This window comes from Haemaphysalis longicornis, unplaced genomic scaffold (genome assembly GCF_048455015.1).
Source record: "Haemaphysalis longicornis isolate Haplotype H1 unplaced genomic scaffold, Haemaphysalis longicornis Haplotype H1 scaffold_6, whole genome shotgun sequence".
Taxonomy (NCBI): Eukaryota; Metazoa; Arthropoda; class Arachnida; order Ixodida; family Ixodidae; genus Haemaphysalis; species Haemaphysalis longicornis.
The window spans coordinates 10,522,658-10,538,547 of record NW_027526407.1 but is presented as its reverse complement, the minus strand read 5'-3'; the positions used below and the strand labels follow the sequence as shown (position 1 = coordinate 10,538,547).

The 15,890-nt window shown below is 43.0% G+C and overlaps 1 long non-coding RNA gene across 5 annotated transcripts; it reads left to right on the top strand.

Moving 5' to 3' along the window:
- The first annotated feature begins 1,799 nt into the window (after positions 1 to 1,799).
- LOC144142229 (uncharacterized) lies at positions 1,800 to 15,618 on the top strand. 5 transcript variants are annotated; one of them, XR_013316902.1, is made up of 6 exons: positions 1,800 to 2,054; positions 2,152 to 2,216; positions 4,916 to 5,117; positions 5,455 to 5,579; positions 7,553 to 7,672; positions 14,065 to 15,618. It is a non-coding gene; the product is annotated as an uncharacterized LOC144142229 (long non-coding RNA). The 5 variants fall into 5 exon arrangements; XR_013316901.1 differs by having other exon boundaries at positions 1,813 to 2,054; positions 4,916 to 5,069; XR_013316899.1 differs by having other exon boundaries at positions 1,861 to 2,054; positions 4,916 to 5,030.
- The last annotated feature ends 272 nt before the right edge of the window (positions 15,619 to 15,890 follow it).

Genomic DNA, 15,890 nt, shown 5'->3' with positions numbered 1-15,890 from the left:
GTCGTTTCATCGACTCTTTTTTGACTCGTTTGCTTCCGAAAGAATCTCGCATGCATGCATACTTTGCGGCATACTTATAATATGCATGTTTTAGAGCTTTGACGTACATTGGGTTATACGTGTATAAGATATGCATACAGTTACTTCGTTATTCCACTGTTATCATTTCATTTTTATGTTCACGTATCTTTTTTTTTTATATTTGATGGATGATTCTATAAATGGTCTTCATTTACGTTATTATCACGATTACACCTGTTAATTACTCTGCGAACTCGTATTTTTTGTGCAAAAGCAGGGCATTACGCAGTTGGTTCGCTTTCACGATTTTTTATTCGTGTTTTCAATGTTTTCGAGACTTTTTGAAAGCGAAGCCTCAGTGCCCTAACTGATGCCGTTGTATGCCAATTCGCCCTGCAGGAAAGCCAACTTTCTGTGACGATGATTATGAATGATCTTGGTTGAAGTGAAAGTAAAAAGCGCTTCACGTCGACGGAATCAAACGTCGAGTCTCTCGCGTTGTGAAGCCGGCGTCTATCTTATTGCCAAATTTCGGCATACACTGTTAAAAAATTCCGTATTGTTACGGACAAAGCCTACGTGAAAAAAACGTAAGCTGCTTCGTATTTGAGAAAACGTAGGAAGTGTCCATAAGCAAACGTAAACAGCTTCCGTATTTTAGAAAACGAAGGCAATTTCCGTAATTCAACAAAAAGAGTGAGGAAAACAAAATTGAATCTGGCTTAATTGAGATATTAGCAGAACGTAATTGCGTCACCTGCAGTCGTGATGGAGACCTCCTAAATGTATTGTCACGTAGCCAAAAACGACTCGGTTGTCTTGAAGGCAAAACGGTTTATTGGAGCGAACTCGTGCTCCCCTAACAACTCAATGAATACACAAGCGGTGAAGCTGCAGTCAACAAAGTGACGATCGTGACGTCGCAGGAGAGTGTCACCGAATCAAATGCCGCGGCGTCTGCTCTGCGGCATTTATCTTATGGCGCGAGCGTTGCTGGAACCGTCGAATTACATGGAGAACACTGTAGCTCAAAGAAGACTATTGTAGGCTAGTGACGTTAGGGCGAAAAATTCTCCCTATCAATATTTATTTGTTCAGCTTACTACATTCACTCAGAGGGCATTGTTGTAGGAGATACATAAAAAGTGTCCAGTGCAGAAACGGGATCACGAATCTCGTAATATACGAAAATAAAAATCAACAGAGGCGTCTTTCAAAAGCTTGCGGCAAAGAACCTTGTCCAACATCAAACGACAACACAGCCGGAGTCAAACAAAATAAATAAAAGAGAAAAAAAGGAAACAAGACGAAAGGCGAGATTAAAAAAAAAAAAAGGACATTCTATAAAACGAGTCACAGCGGTCATCGCACATTGCAGTGGGCAGCATCACGCAGCAGCAATAATGAATAAAAAAACAAAAACAAATAATTGACAGTAACAAGATCACGGCAATTCAAGAAACACCGGTTTCAATGTCGCCACGCAGATAACACCTTAGAGCTGTGTCACATCTAACGCCAGATGCGCAAACGATTCGGGAAGCTTATTCCAATCTCCAATTGTGCGTGGAAAAAAAGATGTTTTAAAACGGAAGGTGCGGCAATGAATTTCTCTGATCAAATAGGATAACCCGCGCGGCATAAGAAAGAGTGGAACACGCGCTTATCTTGGGATGGAGATAACACAAACGGGTACAGCCGATCGTTAAAAACAAAACATAAATAAACATATCCACTGCATGGTTCGCGGCAGTATCTTTTGTCTACAACGCGCCGCAGAAACAAAATTCAAGCGTGACCTGCAATCGCGGTGGCGCTAGTTACCGCACTTCATCACTGGTTGCGCTCAAGGACTCGTCGTGCGCACGGCACCGCATTCGTCCATCGCGCGTGGTATGTGTTGTTTTTCCTGTGGCGGTTGTGGCATGGGGTTTGAGCGCGATAAGTCTTTGTTCGCGATGTGTTTGCGGTGTTTTCTTGATATCTTTCGCACGTTCGCAGTATCGCTCGGTCGACAGATAGCGTGACAGCAGGTAAGCGTCATTTCATTGCTTGCTTTGAAGTACTGCGTCGCGGGGCGCATTGAACCAACGCCTTGGTTGAACCTGGCTTTGTTCTCCCCTAATTCAGAGCCGTGTTTTGACGCGCGGAGACTGACACGTCGCCGCGAGACACCCTTCGTGCTTTTAGAGAAGGTGAGCGCGCTTTTTTTCTTTCCTTGAAGTGTTAAGACTTTCCCCTCGAGGCTGGTCGTGGTGCAAGCGCGACATTTACGGGCTTAGCTGGGCGAATGAAATATGAAATGACTTGACAAACTGTACTGTAAAACACGCTTATGGGGCTTAGTTCAACTAGCACGGGAGAGCATATCATATTGGTTGGCGGTTCTAAACAGCCGTAGGTTGTAATTCGCGTCCATTTCAAACCTACGCTGGCCATAACTGTCGCGTAGTTTTCTGGTGTAGTTCCGCAGTCGAGTAAAATTGTTCGAGCCCCACATTCATGTTCAGTTCTCATTACAGTGTAAAGTCCTTTGAGAAGCACGCTTACGAGCATGCGGCGAGTATTTGCTGTTGCTTCTTCAGTTTTAGCATATCGTTACCGTGTTTGCGTTAGCGTGTTACCGGAAGCCGTGGCGACGGGGAAGCCTGTGCCGGTAATTTACCGTTCGCGGTAACTCTCGCGCTGCGCACTCGACTCCCACAAACACGGTAAACGGTAACGTAAACACGGTAACGATATGCTACAACTGCCTAATAAGTTTTACTCGCACATCTTTTGCGGCAGTCAAGCTGCCGGTTCTGATTTTACGGATCTCTTTCAATCATCGAAGGCGTAGCTCACTATCAGAACCAGCGCAACACATTTCTGTGTTAACCAAGGTACAGGTGCGCCAAAAATGTAACTATGCAGCTAAATGTCTCCCAGGTGTCGAAAAGTGCTCACGTACTGAACATATACAGAAGAACAGAACATATACAGGCTGCAGTGCTTTTTACATTTTAATAATAATGTCATGTGCAGATAGCAATGCAGGATGAAAAGCTGCAGCTGGTGTAGAGAAACCTTTCCTGCGTGTCTCGCTTGCTTTGAACATTTTGCATTTCACAGCAGTGTACTTAGGGTTATGCCTTGTCCCACTAGCTTGCACGGTGTGGTTTTCAGGAAATACAAAGCCTTCAAAAGCCATATTTTCAGACACAAAAAAAAAATCAGGATGGACGAACATACAATGTTGCATTTTTGTATTCTCTGCCGTCATGTGGGAGCCACGAATCAAGACGTATGAAGCCCATCCCACACATTGTGGACCACTTCAAGAACAGGATAGTCTGTTGTGCATTCTTTCATAGGCTGTGTCAGCGTGCTGAAGTCAGCTGGCTCATTTATGACCCACAAAGAAGCAAAGAATACATCAGTGCACTTTGACGACCTAAACAACAATTTTTAAATGGAACCAGTAACTGCCCCAGAGCAATTACAGGGCCCCTGCCCATTTGCGTTGATTCATGATGAGAGCCTATTGTTAGCCAGTGCAAAGATGTCGACCTTATGACAGCGAATTTTGCACTTTGACTACAGCTGCAGAGCCAGCAACAAATGCTGTAATGGCTGTCCAGAGGTATTTTATTTAATATTTGCGCAGGAAAAGTACTGAGAACAAGAACAAAATAAACCGCAACCCATAGGTGTATGTTGGTGGCACAAGGTGGGGTTTACTTTGTTCTCTTACCTCCTGCCAACTTTGCATCTCTTGGCTCCCGTACTGCCGTTTCAGCTTAGGCTGTCCGTGACGGTAGATTATCAGATCTAATTTTCAAAGGAACTGTGTGAACAATGACTGTTAAAAAAGAACCGTGTGAAATGTCTCTGGGTGTTCAAAATTAATTCAAAGCCCTGCACAAAAGCACACCACATAGCACAGGTGTAGCTTTGATACGTTAAACCCCATACTTTTTTAAATGCAGAGCATTTCTTTAACTCGCACTGTCACCCGTCGTCCCTCGGCGTTGTCCGCAGCCAGCCTCCCCCTACACTATAAAAAAAAAATAATAGTTACGGGCGCCTGGTTTCGATCCCAGGACCCTGTGGGCGGAACGCAAGGTACATGGTGCTCTTCCCATTGCTCCACAAAACACACAGAATCAAAGGCTACGAACGCGCCTTATATCCTTGACTCGTTCAAACTACGTCAAGAAGCTGCTGATACAACGCATTCACTACCTGTGGGCGGAACGCGAGGTACATGGTGCTCTTCCCACTGCGCCACAAAATCGACACAGAATCAAAGGCTACGAACATGCCTTATATCCTTGACTCATTCAAGCTACGTCGTCAGCGGCGTGGGTTGGTGACTCAGCGGCGTGATAGCTGCGTGGCGTACACGTGATGCCACCAACCCCCCAAACACAAACGTTAACTCAATACACCCACCCCCTATGCGACGCATTTACTCGAGTCCCCTCGCAGGGAGATGGGCCCATTTTTTTGTTTTTTTTTACATTTCTAAGATTTGTTTTGGGGACTTCCTTAACTAGTGATTTGCGTGCATGTTTCCTTCAAGCCACTCAGAATAGTTTGTTGACCTGCCAGTAGCTCAGAGACAAAGGCGTCTGCTGCTGCTTCGCACAAGGTCACAGGTTTGATATTTGGCTGTAACACGTGTTTCTGATGGTGAAGTAATAAAAGGATTGTGTACATGCTATGTGCATGTTAAAAAAACTCCAGGTGGGCCAATCGAAGGCCAACTGTATTCAAATTTCGCATCGGAAAAATTTATTTTGGACGTACAGTGCGTATCACCGAACCAATTGCGACATTACTCGTAGCCCTGTGAAATTCCTTGATAATCAGGTGGAAATGTTTAAAAAATAGAAAATAAACTTCATCGCAGACAACGTGAGACCTGCCAGCGGATCGTGCAAACAGCGATGAAGCAGAAGTGACATTGCAGCCAACCAGGCGATTGGTCCTCCAGCCAGCCAGGGGAATCAGTCAAGCTCTGCTGGGTGGGCTTTTCCTGGACCTGATGCAGACGTGAAGCTGTTGTGCGCATGTTTGCTCTGGCTTGCTGTCTGCGACGTCACTTCAGCCTGGTTGTAATGTCTGCAAGCTTCTCAATTTCGGTTTTAGAGTCGCTGATTTTTGATGGTCATTTGTGCCATGCATACGCGTATGTCAGCTGTCATATTTTGTATCTTGCTGTCTTTTTAGGCAGACTAAATAGAAATTAGGTTTTCAAGAGGTCACATTTTTGAGTGCAGTTGGCTTTTAATCTGGAGTGTTGCCCACCTTGTAGCAAGTTGTCGAGTGTTGAGCCCGGGATTTATTTTTAAATACCTCTACTGAAACACTGGAAGGCAAGGTTTATCACAAGTGTTTTCAATTGCTTGCAGGCAGCATCTAATAGTGGCGCCGCTGTTTTTTTGCTAGCAAGAGGCACCATACACGGGGCTGACGATCCTTAGGGAGGCAACTTGCCTGCTGCTACTCGTGTGCTGTGGACTCGACCTGGAGTAGGCTGAGCCAGCAGCTACCACAGTTGAATTTCTCCAGAGGTTAGTTACTTTTTCAGCAGGCCCAGCATTGTTTTCTTGTTTGACGTATACTTAGGTGCTGAGTTCATTTGTTATCATGCCCGGAATTTTCTTGGTAAAGCTTGGACATGTAGGGCAGACACGATTTCTTAAATTTTTAACAAATTTTTTTTCTTAGGTATTGTGTCTGCCACGATATTCAATCAGCAGTAGAGCGCAGGAATTTCAGTAGTTCCGATAGGTTTTGTATGAAAACTATGAACCAGATAAACAAAGAACATAGAATAACCTGGGTTGTTTAATAAGAAACCTGTTGTCCTCCTGAGCAAAATATTATGGGGTTCTCGAGTGCCGTGGGTATATTTAAATAAGTTATTCATATTTATCATCATCATCAGCCTATGTACGCCCTCTGCAGGGCAAAGGCCTCCGCCATAGATCTCCAAAAACCCGGTCCTGTGCTAACTGCGACCAATTTATCCCCGCATACTTCTTGATCTCATCTGCCCATCTAATTTTCTGCTGTCCCTGCCACGCTTCCCTGCTCTAGGGATCCCACTGTGTTACATTTAATGACCGATGGTTATCTCACCTTCAGACGTGCAGTGTTCATATTATCCCATTTAAAATGGGACCTAAAATGGGATCCGTGTGGCACATATCACAGGCTTGGCTCAAGGCATAAGAACTATGATTTAAAAAAAAAAAAGAAGAGGATCCAGTAGCGCATAGGGTGTATGCACTGGCCCCTAAAACGCACGGCGGGGCTACACTCGCAAGGCGGCTGACTTTATTTTTACAGTGAAATGCTGCCACACAGACAGCGCATTCTCCGACGCAAAACATGGTATAAGGCTTGGTGTTCGCAAAAACAACTGTGTGTGGCGCTTTTTTTTGGTTCATTCGTCGGTTTACAAATGCCTTGTCGTAACGAGTAGCTGGCTTTTTCTTTTGCTTCGGGATGCCAGACTGCATGTTCATGCTTCTAGAACCGCGGGCCTGAAACAGGCCGCATGATGAAAACAAACGCCAGGTTTTCGACTGTTTCAAAGCAAAGAATAGGGTACCGTTCGAAGACGGTATGGCCGCATGCAACGAATTCACAAAGAAGGCATTGATGATGGGGTGAATCAATACCAAGTCTTCTGTGCACATTTATTTGCAGGTGAGGACGATGCAACGTTGACACTGTTATCTCGCGCCGCGCCACATGCTTGAAACCTTAATTAGTGCGTGAAACTTTCACTATTTAGTTCATGCAGTGTACTTTATGGATTATGCGCACCCATTCGGGCATTCAGCATCACCCTGGGCTATTTCAGTGTTTTGAAGTGAATGTGCTATACAAGGCCACTGGTAAATGTGGGCTTCCAACCATTTCCTTTCGACTGTTTCCTAATGACCAAGCCTGTTCTGGGAGCTTGTTCTGTTCACGTGCATCGAAAAAAAAACACTTGGAAACAATCGGCATAATCTTCGTCACCTCAAGTCGGTGAATTGTCCCTGCCGCACTTTATAATGCATACACACCTCACAAGCACTTAAACCCAGACCGTTTGCATAATCGCTTAACATCATTGGAAACCCAGTTTGAGGATGGTCGCGCGTTCAATGCATCAGAATACTGTCGCTAGAGCTCCTTAACGTCTCACACTCCATAAGAAGCACGCTACAGGCCTTGGGGAAATGGTAATATGAATGGATAATTGCACATGCCCCTACCACATACAATATTGTCACAAGCTTTGGTAGAAAAATTTTTGTAACTCCAGCCATGGTCTTTTGGAGCAAGGCAAGAAATAAGGAAACGGACGTTCGGGGATGATACTGAGCTAGCGCAAAACGACTGCACTGCTCGCGCAGCTCTCAAACCACACAAATAATATTGGCTCCACTTTGTGGCTGAGTGGCCAGTGCATACACTGTGTAGAATACAGTACAGCATGAATGTAAGCAGCATGAAGAAAATCAATCGTGCCTGCCCTCTTTTCCAGGCAGCTGTTCAAGGTCAACCCGCCACGGGCAGCAAGTAAACAGGCAGCGAAAGGATGCGCACTAGCGTGCACTCGGAGTTGGTGCAAAGGCTGCGGACCAGTGAATCAAGCTGACGGCAGGTATTTTACTTCTTTTATGTGACGCTTCTTTTGGCAGCCATTCTTAAATTCACACTTTTTCAAATCTTATAAGCTATTTGTCAGGCTAAATATTGCAATTTAAATGAATTTTCAATGTATAACACTTGAAGGTTTGAACAAGCGCTTACAGAAGAAGACAAGCCTTCTGGGTCTTTTTTTTTTTGTTGTTGTTGTTGTCCTTTGACATACGTCAGTTCCTCATATTAAGCCTTATTCTTTTATGGCACTATAAGACAATTTTAGGAGGACAGGATAAGCATGTGTATCTGTTAGACGTGTGTATAAAGACGTGATGCCATCAGCACTTTCAGACTTTGAAAAGGCACTGTCTGCACTGTTGTTCACAAAGCTCAGCATTTCAGAAGCTGCAGACTTAAAAAAAAAGCAATTCAATGTTGGAGAAATAGTGAGTTGCGCCTCTATTTTGGTAAGCATCGGGCCAAACCATTTATACCCAAGATATATCAACTTCGAATAACCATAAACAAAATTTTTCATTGGGAAATAGGGCTTGACATAGTGGTTACAAAACGCAAATCACCCCTCTTGTTTAGCTAGCTAGTCATCTTGTTTATTTTTTGTGTTCGGTGTTATAGCATTCTGCAGCAATGAACCAACAGGCTCAAGCAGTGAATTTATCAAAACTGGGAAGCATATTACCTAAACATATGATCTTGCCAGTATGACTAAAATTTTAGCAGTTCTCATTAATGCGTCAAACTACATTTCGCATCCTAGTTATGCCCGTGATGCTTAAAGGTTATACCACGCAAGAAATGCTGCGTTGGGTGCTAACTCTGACTGTGCACAGTCCGCTTTACGCACATTGGGAACATTCAACCACCTCAGGAGCTGTACACCAGGGCCGGCTGCCTTACCTGCTTATTTCAATGCTTTTTATTCTCTTCGCATTGAGCTGTCTAGCCTCATTAATGTAGCCTTACTAAGATTACAAGCTTTCTTGTGCACATAGTGGGCATAAAAAACGAGTGTAACACAATTTTGTGGCCCTTGTTGACATTGCAAGTTAAGGGGCCTTTGATTTTACAACCAAATACAGGTAACACACAATTTACAGAGCATGAAGGCAAAGCACCGCTGAAGAGGACGTCGGGCCAAATAGAATCGTAGAACCTCACTTTCAGCACCGGCACACCATGACCATGGGGATGTATTTAACGTGTCTTCTAGCTAGACCGAATACCGGTATTTGTTTAACAGACCTTAAGACGCACCAACAACCTTTTCATTCTGGCTCTGCTGCCAGGCAGGCTGCCAGCAACTGGTTACAGCAAGTCCAAAAATCAAATAGAATAAGTTTTTTTAGAAAAACAAGCTCATAGTGTAAGTATTGGGTATGATGATATATCATCATTTGCTCTTGTTGGGAAGTTTGATGTGGGTTCATACGTGCGCACAAAAAGTCTTTTAAAGGAAAGGGGCAAAAAATGTTTCAGGCTGACCACGCTGCGAGCACTTGGCTACCAGTGAGGGAGCAACAAAAATGAAAACAGAAGTGAAGAAAAGGGGGTGCTTCGGCCACTGCAGATTAGTCACGCGAGCGTGCGCCTGTTACTGTGACATCAGTGTGAAAGGCGCGGGTGACGGGTGGGTGCGGGAGGCACTGCAGGGCCACGATATTTCGTGCTCAGGTTCCTTGAAAGCCAAGCATTTTTGGGGCATGCCTTACTGCCAGTTCAGGTTCACCGTGGTGGCCGCTGGGGGACCGGTACTGGAAAACGGTCCATTAGGTTACGGCGCACACTGCACCCCTGCGAGGTGTGCTGGGTAATTTTTACCTGATTGTTGGACTAGTTGCACGAGTCTTGTACATGAAGTGAAATGGAATGCCAAAAGCGAGGTGGCTAAAGATAGCAACGTTATTTAAATTATGATCGGGGTGAGCATGTGCTTTGGAGTGTGAAATGGTGCAACGACTGCCACATCGCTTTGTACAACATTAGCTGTGGCTCGATCGGGTATTGCACAAATAATAATTGCAGCATTCAAATAATTTATTGTAATGTTTTTCAATTTAAAAACTTTTTACTACATTTTACGCTGTCTATGCATACAGACTCAATATAATCTTAGAAGTTTGCAAGAACGGAGTGCAGTTCGTAGGTTGCGGTACTCTGTTAAAAATCCTTTCTGTAATGCAGTGGTTCTCAAATAGGGGTCCTTGGACCCCCTGGGGTCCGCGAGGGAATTTTAGGGGTCTGCAAAGCTTTCCCTGATGCTCTCCAAGAACCTTCCCACCCCATTCACTCTTTCTGCTAAACCTTGCTGGAAGTGTGAAAAGGTGGCTTTGCTGCATGACCTGTACGTTAACTTTCTTCGTGAAACCCATTTTAATGTTGGGTGGGTTTAGGTAAGGACAGCCCAAGTGGTGCCATGTCCATTTTTTTGTTGAAATGAAACTTTAATATTGAGTACAAGATTGTATTTTCACCATGGAACTGGCATTAGTCTAGTGAGAAGCACCATCGTTGATTTAATAAAAAAATGTTTAGAACGGAATCGGCCGTGCTAGTTTCCACATTGCTTGGTGTGCCAACTTTGGGGACCCCTAACACGAAGCGAAATTTTTTCAAAATTTTTCTAATGAAAGAAATATTTGCAAACTTCTTCTGGATTCGCGAAAATTAAACTTGCAATATTTATATTTTTTGAGAAAATATTTCTCAAACTTAGTAGCGAGAGCAATGTCGTTCAAAAGTGACACTTCTAAAAAAAATTTTTTTACACATCGACCTAAAGCTAAGCAGTCTAGTTTTTTAGACGTGTTTATGAGGGGCTGCTGAACACCTCATACCCTTCTCAATGCTCTACAAAGAACATTTATCAAAATAATGCTTCGTGAAATGCGACCAAAAATGAAAATTTGAAAAAAAGGTCCACCTTTTGACGTCATTTAAAAAAATAATGTTTCTCAATTTTCGCGATATTTACACAAAATGGCACTCAATTCCTGAGTATTTAGAAAGCTAAACATTTGTTGCATTATTTTTGTTCTAACTGAGAAAAATGAGGTCACATTCAACACATTTTTAATGTCCGATCAGCGGTTGAGTAGAAGTTCGCAGTGAAAAAAGACAAATAATTATGGCTGTTTTTTGCAGTTTAGAAAAAGAAAGCGACTGATATAAAGAAAACTGATCGTAGTATTCATATTTACCCTATGTTCAACTTGTTAGTTGCTGTAGACATTAAAATAATTGTGAGGTTTTTGAGCTTGTTTCTTCCATCAGACTAAGGCTACCATTTTATTTCGTTATCGCATTGCCCTAGCTGTGTCATAAACCCATATGTTTCATTTCTGACGCTGCTTAATCGCACATTATTGGTAATTTACCCCATTTATAAGCAAGTAACCTCACTGCTGTCACTGAGAATATTTGACATGCGATCGTCATAGTCAAATGTGCATTTCCGTTCTACCTGGTACATGCGAAGCGCTAACTGCAAAACAACTTCGTCTTCCTAACTGTCCGTCTTTTAGCCTCCCGGGGATAATAAATAGATGTGCTTCTTGAACATTTTGTTTTTAGCTGTTGGAAAGATAAACTTTTATCCCACTACAAAATCTGCCATCCTTTACTGTGAACACTTCAATGTTAAGGGGAAGGTGCAGCGTTCTAGTTCGAAGGCCCTTCAAAGTGTCGACAAGCAGAGGTGAAAACCGTCGCTGCCTCTCCAAGTCCGAGTTCGATGTTGGGTACCTTCATTTTATTTCGTTTGAGTTTGCTATTTCCGGGAGGATACGGGATGCCGAGTACCGGCAGAACATTTTTGCTTTTCTCTTCTTTGTTCTCAAATGTGGCAATATTGGCATCGTCAAGATATAGCACGACGAAATTCACTTTTTCAGGATGCTGTCCACGAACTGTTTCGTACTTTGTGCGGCTTCGGTTGAAGGTCAACGCAATATATGCACAGCAGGTGCTTCACAAGGCTCTCCACGCCGTTGTACGCACTTTTGTCATGTCCGGTTCCAGAGAAAAGCCACTTTGTCACACTAGTGACCCTACATTCACTTCTGTGCACCTCGAGGAACCGATGCCTAAATAGGGTGGCACCACCGTTATTTATACACATTATTAAAGCGCATATTGATGCATGCTCTTCAAGAAGTCGCTTCATTTCGACCAACCCCAAGCATGCATGAGCCGAATCAAGGCTGTGCTTCCTCAAAGAGTCGTAGTCTTTCTCGACATCGCAACGCACGTGAACACACTTTTTTGCCTCTGGTCAATGGTATCCTCTATCTTCGTCGGGAAGTAATTCCTACAGCACAAGCAAAGCTTCTGACCACTGTTTGTCGGATCTTTGAAGATCTCTGTAACTAGAAAGCTGCACCTTCCCCTTAACCTTGAAGTGTCCAAAGTAAAGGTTGGCAGATTTTGTAGTGAGATAAAAGTTTATCTTTCCAACAGCTAAAAACAAAATTTTCAAGAAGCACATCTATTTATTATCCCCGGGAGGCTGAAAGACGGACAGTTGGGAAGACGAAGTTGTTTTGCAGTTAGCGCTTCGCATGTACCAGGTAGAACGGAAATACACATTTGACTATGACGATCGCATGTCAAATATTCTCAGTGACAGCAGTGAGGTTACTTGCTTATAAATGTGGTAACTTACCAATAATGTGCGATTAAGCAGCGTCAGAAATATGAAACATGGGTTTATGACACAGCTAGGGCAATGCGATAACGAAATAAAATGGTAGCCTTACTCTGATGGAAGAAACAAGCTCAGAAACCTCACAATTATTTTAATGCCTACCGAAACTAACAAGTTGAAGAATGGGTAAATATGAATACTATGAATCAGTTTTCTTTATATCAGTCGCTTTATTTTTCTAAACTGCAAAAAACAGCCATAATTATTTGTCTTTTTTCACTGCGAACTGCTACCCAACCGTTGATTGGACATTAATGAAATGTGTTGAATGTGACCTCATTTTTCCGAATTAGAACAAAAATAATGCAACAAATGTTTAGCTTTCTAGAATACTCAGGAATTGAGTGCCATTTTGTGTAAATATAGCGAAAACCCGCCGCGGTGGCTCAGTGGCTAAGGCGTTGTGCTGCTGAGCACGAGGTCGCGGGTTCGATACCCGGCCGCGGCGGCCGCTTTTCTGATGGAGGCGAAAAGCAAAAACGCCCGTGTGTACGAGATTTCGGCGCACGATAAAGATCCCCAGGTGGTCAAAATTAATCCGGAGCCCTCCACTACGGCGCGCCTCATCGTCTGCGTTGCGTCGGTGCGTTAAACCCTACAATCAATCAATCAATAAATATAGTGAAAATTGCGAAACGTTTTTTTTAAATGACGTCGAAAGGTGTGGACTTTTTTTCCAAATTTTCATTTTTGGTCGCATTTCATGGAGCGGTATTTTGATAAATTTTCTTTGTAAAGCATTGAGAAGGGTATGAGGTGTTCAGCAGCCCCTCGTAAACACGTCTAAAAAACTAGCCTTTAGGGCGATGTGTAAAAAAAAAATTTTTTTAGAAGTGCCACTTTTGAACGACATTTCTCTCGCTACTAAGTTTTCTCCAAAAAATATAAATATCGAAAATTCAATTTTCCCGAATCCAGCAGAAAAGTTTGCAAATATTTGTTTAAAAAATGAGAAAAATTTGGAAAAAATTTTGATTCGTGTTAGGGGTCCCCAAAGTTGGCACACCAAGCAATGTGGAAAGTAGCCCGGCCCGATCGCGCTCTAAATATTTTTTTAATAAATCAAAAATGGTGTTTCTCACTAAACTAATGCCAGTTCCATGGTGAAAATGCAATGTTCTACACAGTATTAAAGTTTCATCTCAAACAAAAAATGGACATGGCAACACTTTGGCTGTCCTTATCTGAACACACCCTGTTGCTTTCTGCGCTATACAAGCTATGCGAAAAAGCCAGACTCTCAAAACACCTGGGAAAACGATTCGCTGGCAACCCATTCGGTTTCGTTCGCATGGTTTGCGAGCACGTGTGGTTTCATTTGGGTGCAATCCAGTGTCCAATCCTGTGTGCAATCCAGGTTGATAAGGCTGACGGTGCCATACCGAAGAAATATAAATAACGATGTGCAAGTTCATATCGATGCAGACTTTCAACTGATCGTGTCGATCACTTTTATGTTTTACTGATTACCGATTTACCGATTCCTATGAGGAGTTTACCGACCCCTATGAGAGGGATCAACCACATTTTTTTTTCAGCTGACGGGGCCCACATTTCAAAGGTGTTCTAAGAAATAGGCTTTTCTAATAGGGCTGTTTATTAGACAAAGGTTCAAATGAATCTAGCTCTTAGTTTTTGTTAAGTGGCTAATTGCTCTTGCGGTTTTTGTTTCCTTTTCTCTTCTTTAGGTGATGCCAGGGAACACGGCAGAGGGTGAACATGGCAGTTTGTGTGAAAATAAATTGCAACGCGTTGTAAAAGACATCAAGCGCCCGCGTGGCTCACCGATTAAAGAAGGTCGCGGGGAGGTTTGATGTCAAGGTAGTGTTCTCGGCACCAAACAAATTGTCCTGTTTGTGTGGGGCTATTGCAAGAAAAGTCAACCAAACGAAAGAAACTCGGGCAGACAGGTGCGGGGTCACGTATGAAAAACAATTCGTAAAATGCGCGAAAGGCGTTGGTTACCGAATCCCATTTGATTATGGTGGATCCTATGTAGTCCAGACGGGCAGGTGCCTGAACATCCGTCTTCGAGAACACTCGTCTTCCTTGAAGAGGACCCCATGTTCCCATCTATCTGACCATTGCAGGAAGCATGTGTGTGTGCCTCTGCTGGAAAAAACAGAAGTCCTGTTTGGGCACCCTCAGCAACGTACACCCGAGGTAGCAGTGGCTTACTTTATCTATCTTTTTGTGCTATAAGAATGTAACTTGTGTAAGCGCCCCATCCGTCGCCCTTCTTAATGACGAATTCGCCTATCTTGAAGACAGCGTCCAGTGAAAAGGCAATAATTTTCTTGGATTCGCAATGTTCGGTGCTGATGTTATCGATCTGTTAACATTCGCGCGGATCATCGGGCAATTTGTTGCGGCGCATGTGATTGCTGATTTCTTCCCGATTGCTGTTGAAGTACGTCAGTTTTGTGTGTGTGATGCAGCACAAGGGTGCGCTGTGTCGGGATTTGTTGTTTTTGGTTTCATTATACTCAGTTGTTAGTAAGTGCTCGTCCTGTGTGGTTCTTCTCTTTGTCCCGCGTTTTTCTGTGCTTTTATTTAGCAAATAAATACATTGTCCAGTGCCAGCAAATCAAGTGGTGAGCGTTGCAACATATAGTTTCTGAGTAAATTTCTGTGTTCTAAAGTGAACAAAATATTCTCAGAAAACTATAACAATCGTCAATTAGGAATTTCTTAACACCGTTTTTCTTTTTAATGTTCATTTGCATTGGGTATGAGTGGTCAAAGTGGCCGTTTCATTAAGCCGAACCAAGCTGTAAGCATTAAATATGAATGTGTTCAAGATTACTATTTTATAAAGGAATAACACTCCCGAACTCTGTTTTGTGTATTTTATAGCCGTGTTTTCGACTTATGAGTTGTATTGTTCTACAATTTTTTTCACTTCAGTTGTCTAAAGTGACATTTTCGAATATTTGTTCTAATGGGGTTTTAAGAAAATTTGTGTTTTCATATTCACTTATCAGCTGATCACTGTTGTAGGGTTGTGTTTTGTATATGTGAGCTCAAGTGTTGCCTGTCCCGTTGAATGTTACAAGTTTTTGTTATTTGAGACAAATGTTGTCTAAGGTGATAATTTTGAATCTTGTATTTCTCAGTTTCTTCTAGTGTGTATATACAAAAACCCGTGATTTTTATTTCTTGTAACATTTTTTCTAGTCATTGAGCCAATGCATTATTTAAAAGGTTGTAGGCTTTATTTCAATAAAATAGTTCTTTTGGTACTTTGCATTGATGTTTCTTGCATGTATGCATACCCTTTCGACTCTCAAGGGATCCTGTTTGGTCGATTTGCAAAATAGTCGACTGGACGTTTTCTTTGCAGATTTTGAGTCTCGGTGACTGTGCTGCAGAGTCCTGCATGCTATATCTCTGGGGTCACGGGACTCCCTTTCAGCAGGTCAGGGCAACTTGGCTGGGGTCATGTAGTAGCCAAAGTAGCCAAGCGGGCTCTTTCTAGCCAAACGGAGAGTCTGTGTGACTACTTTTACTGGTC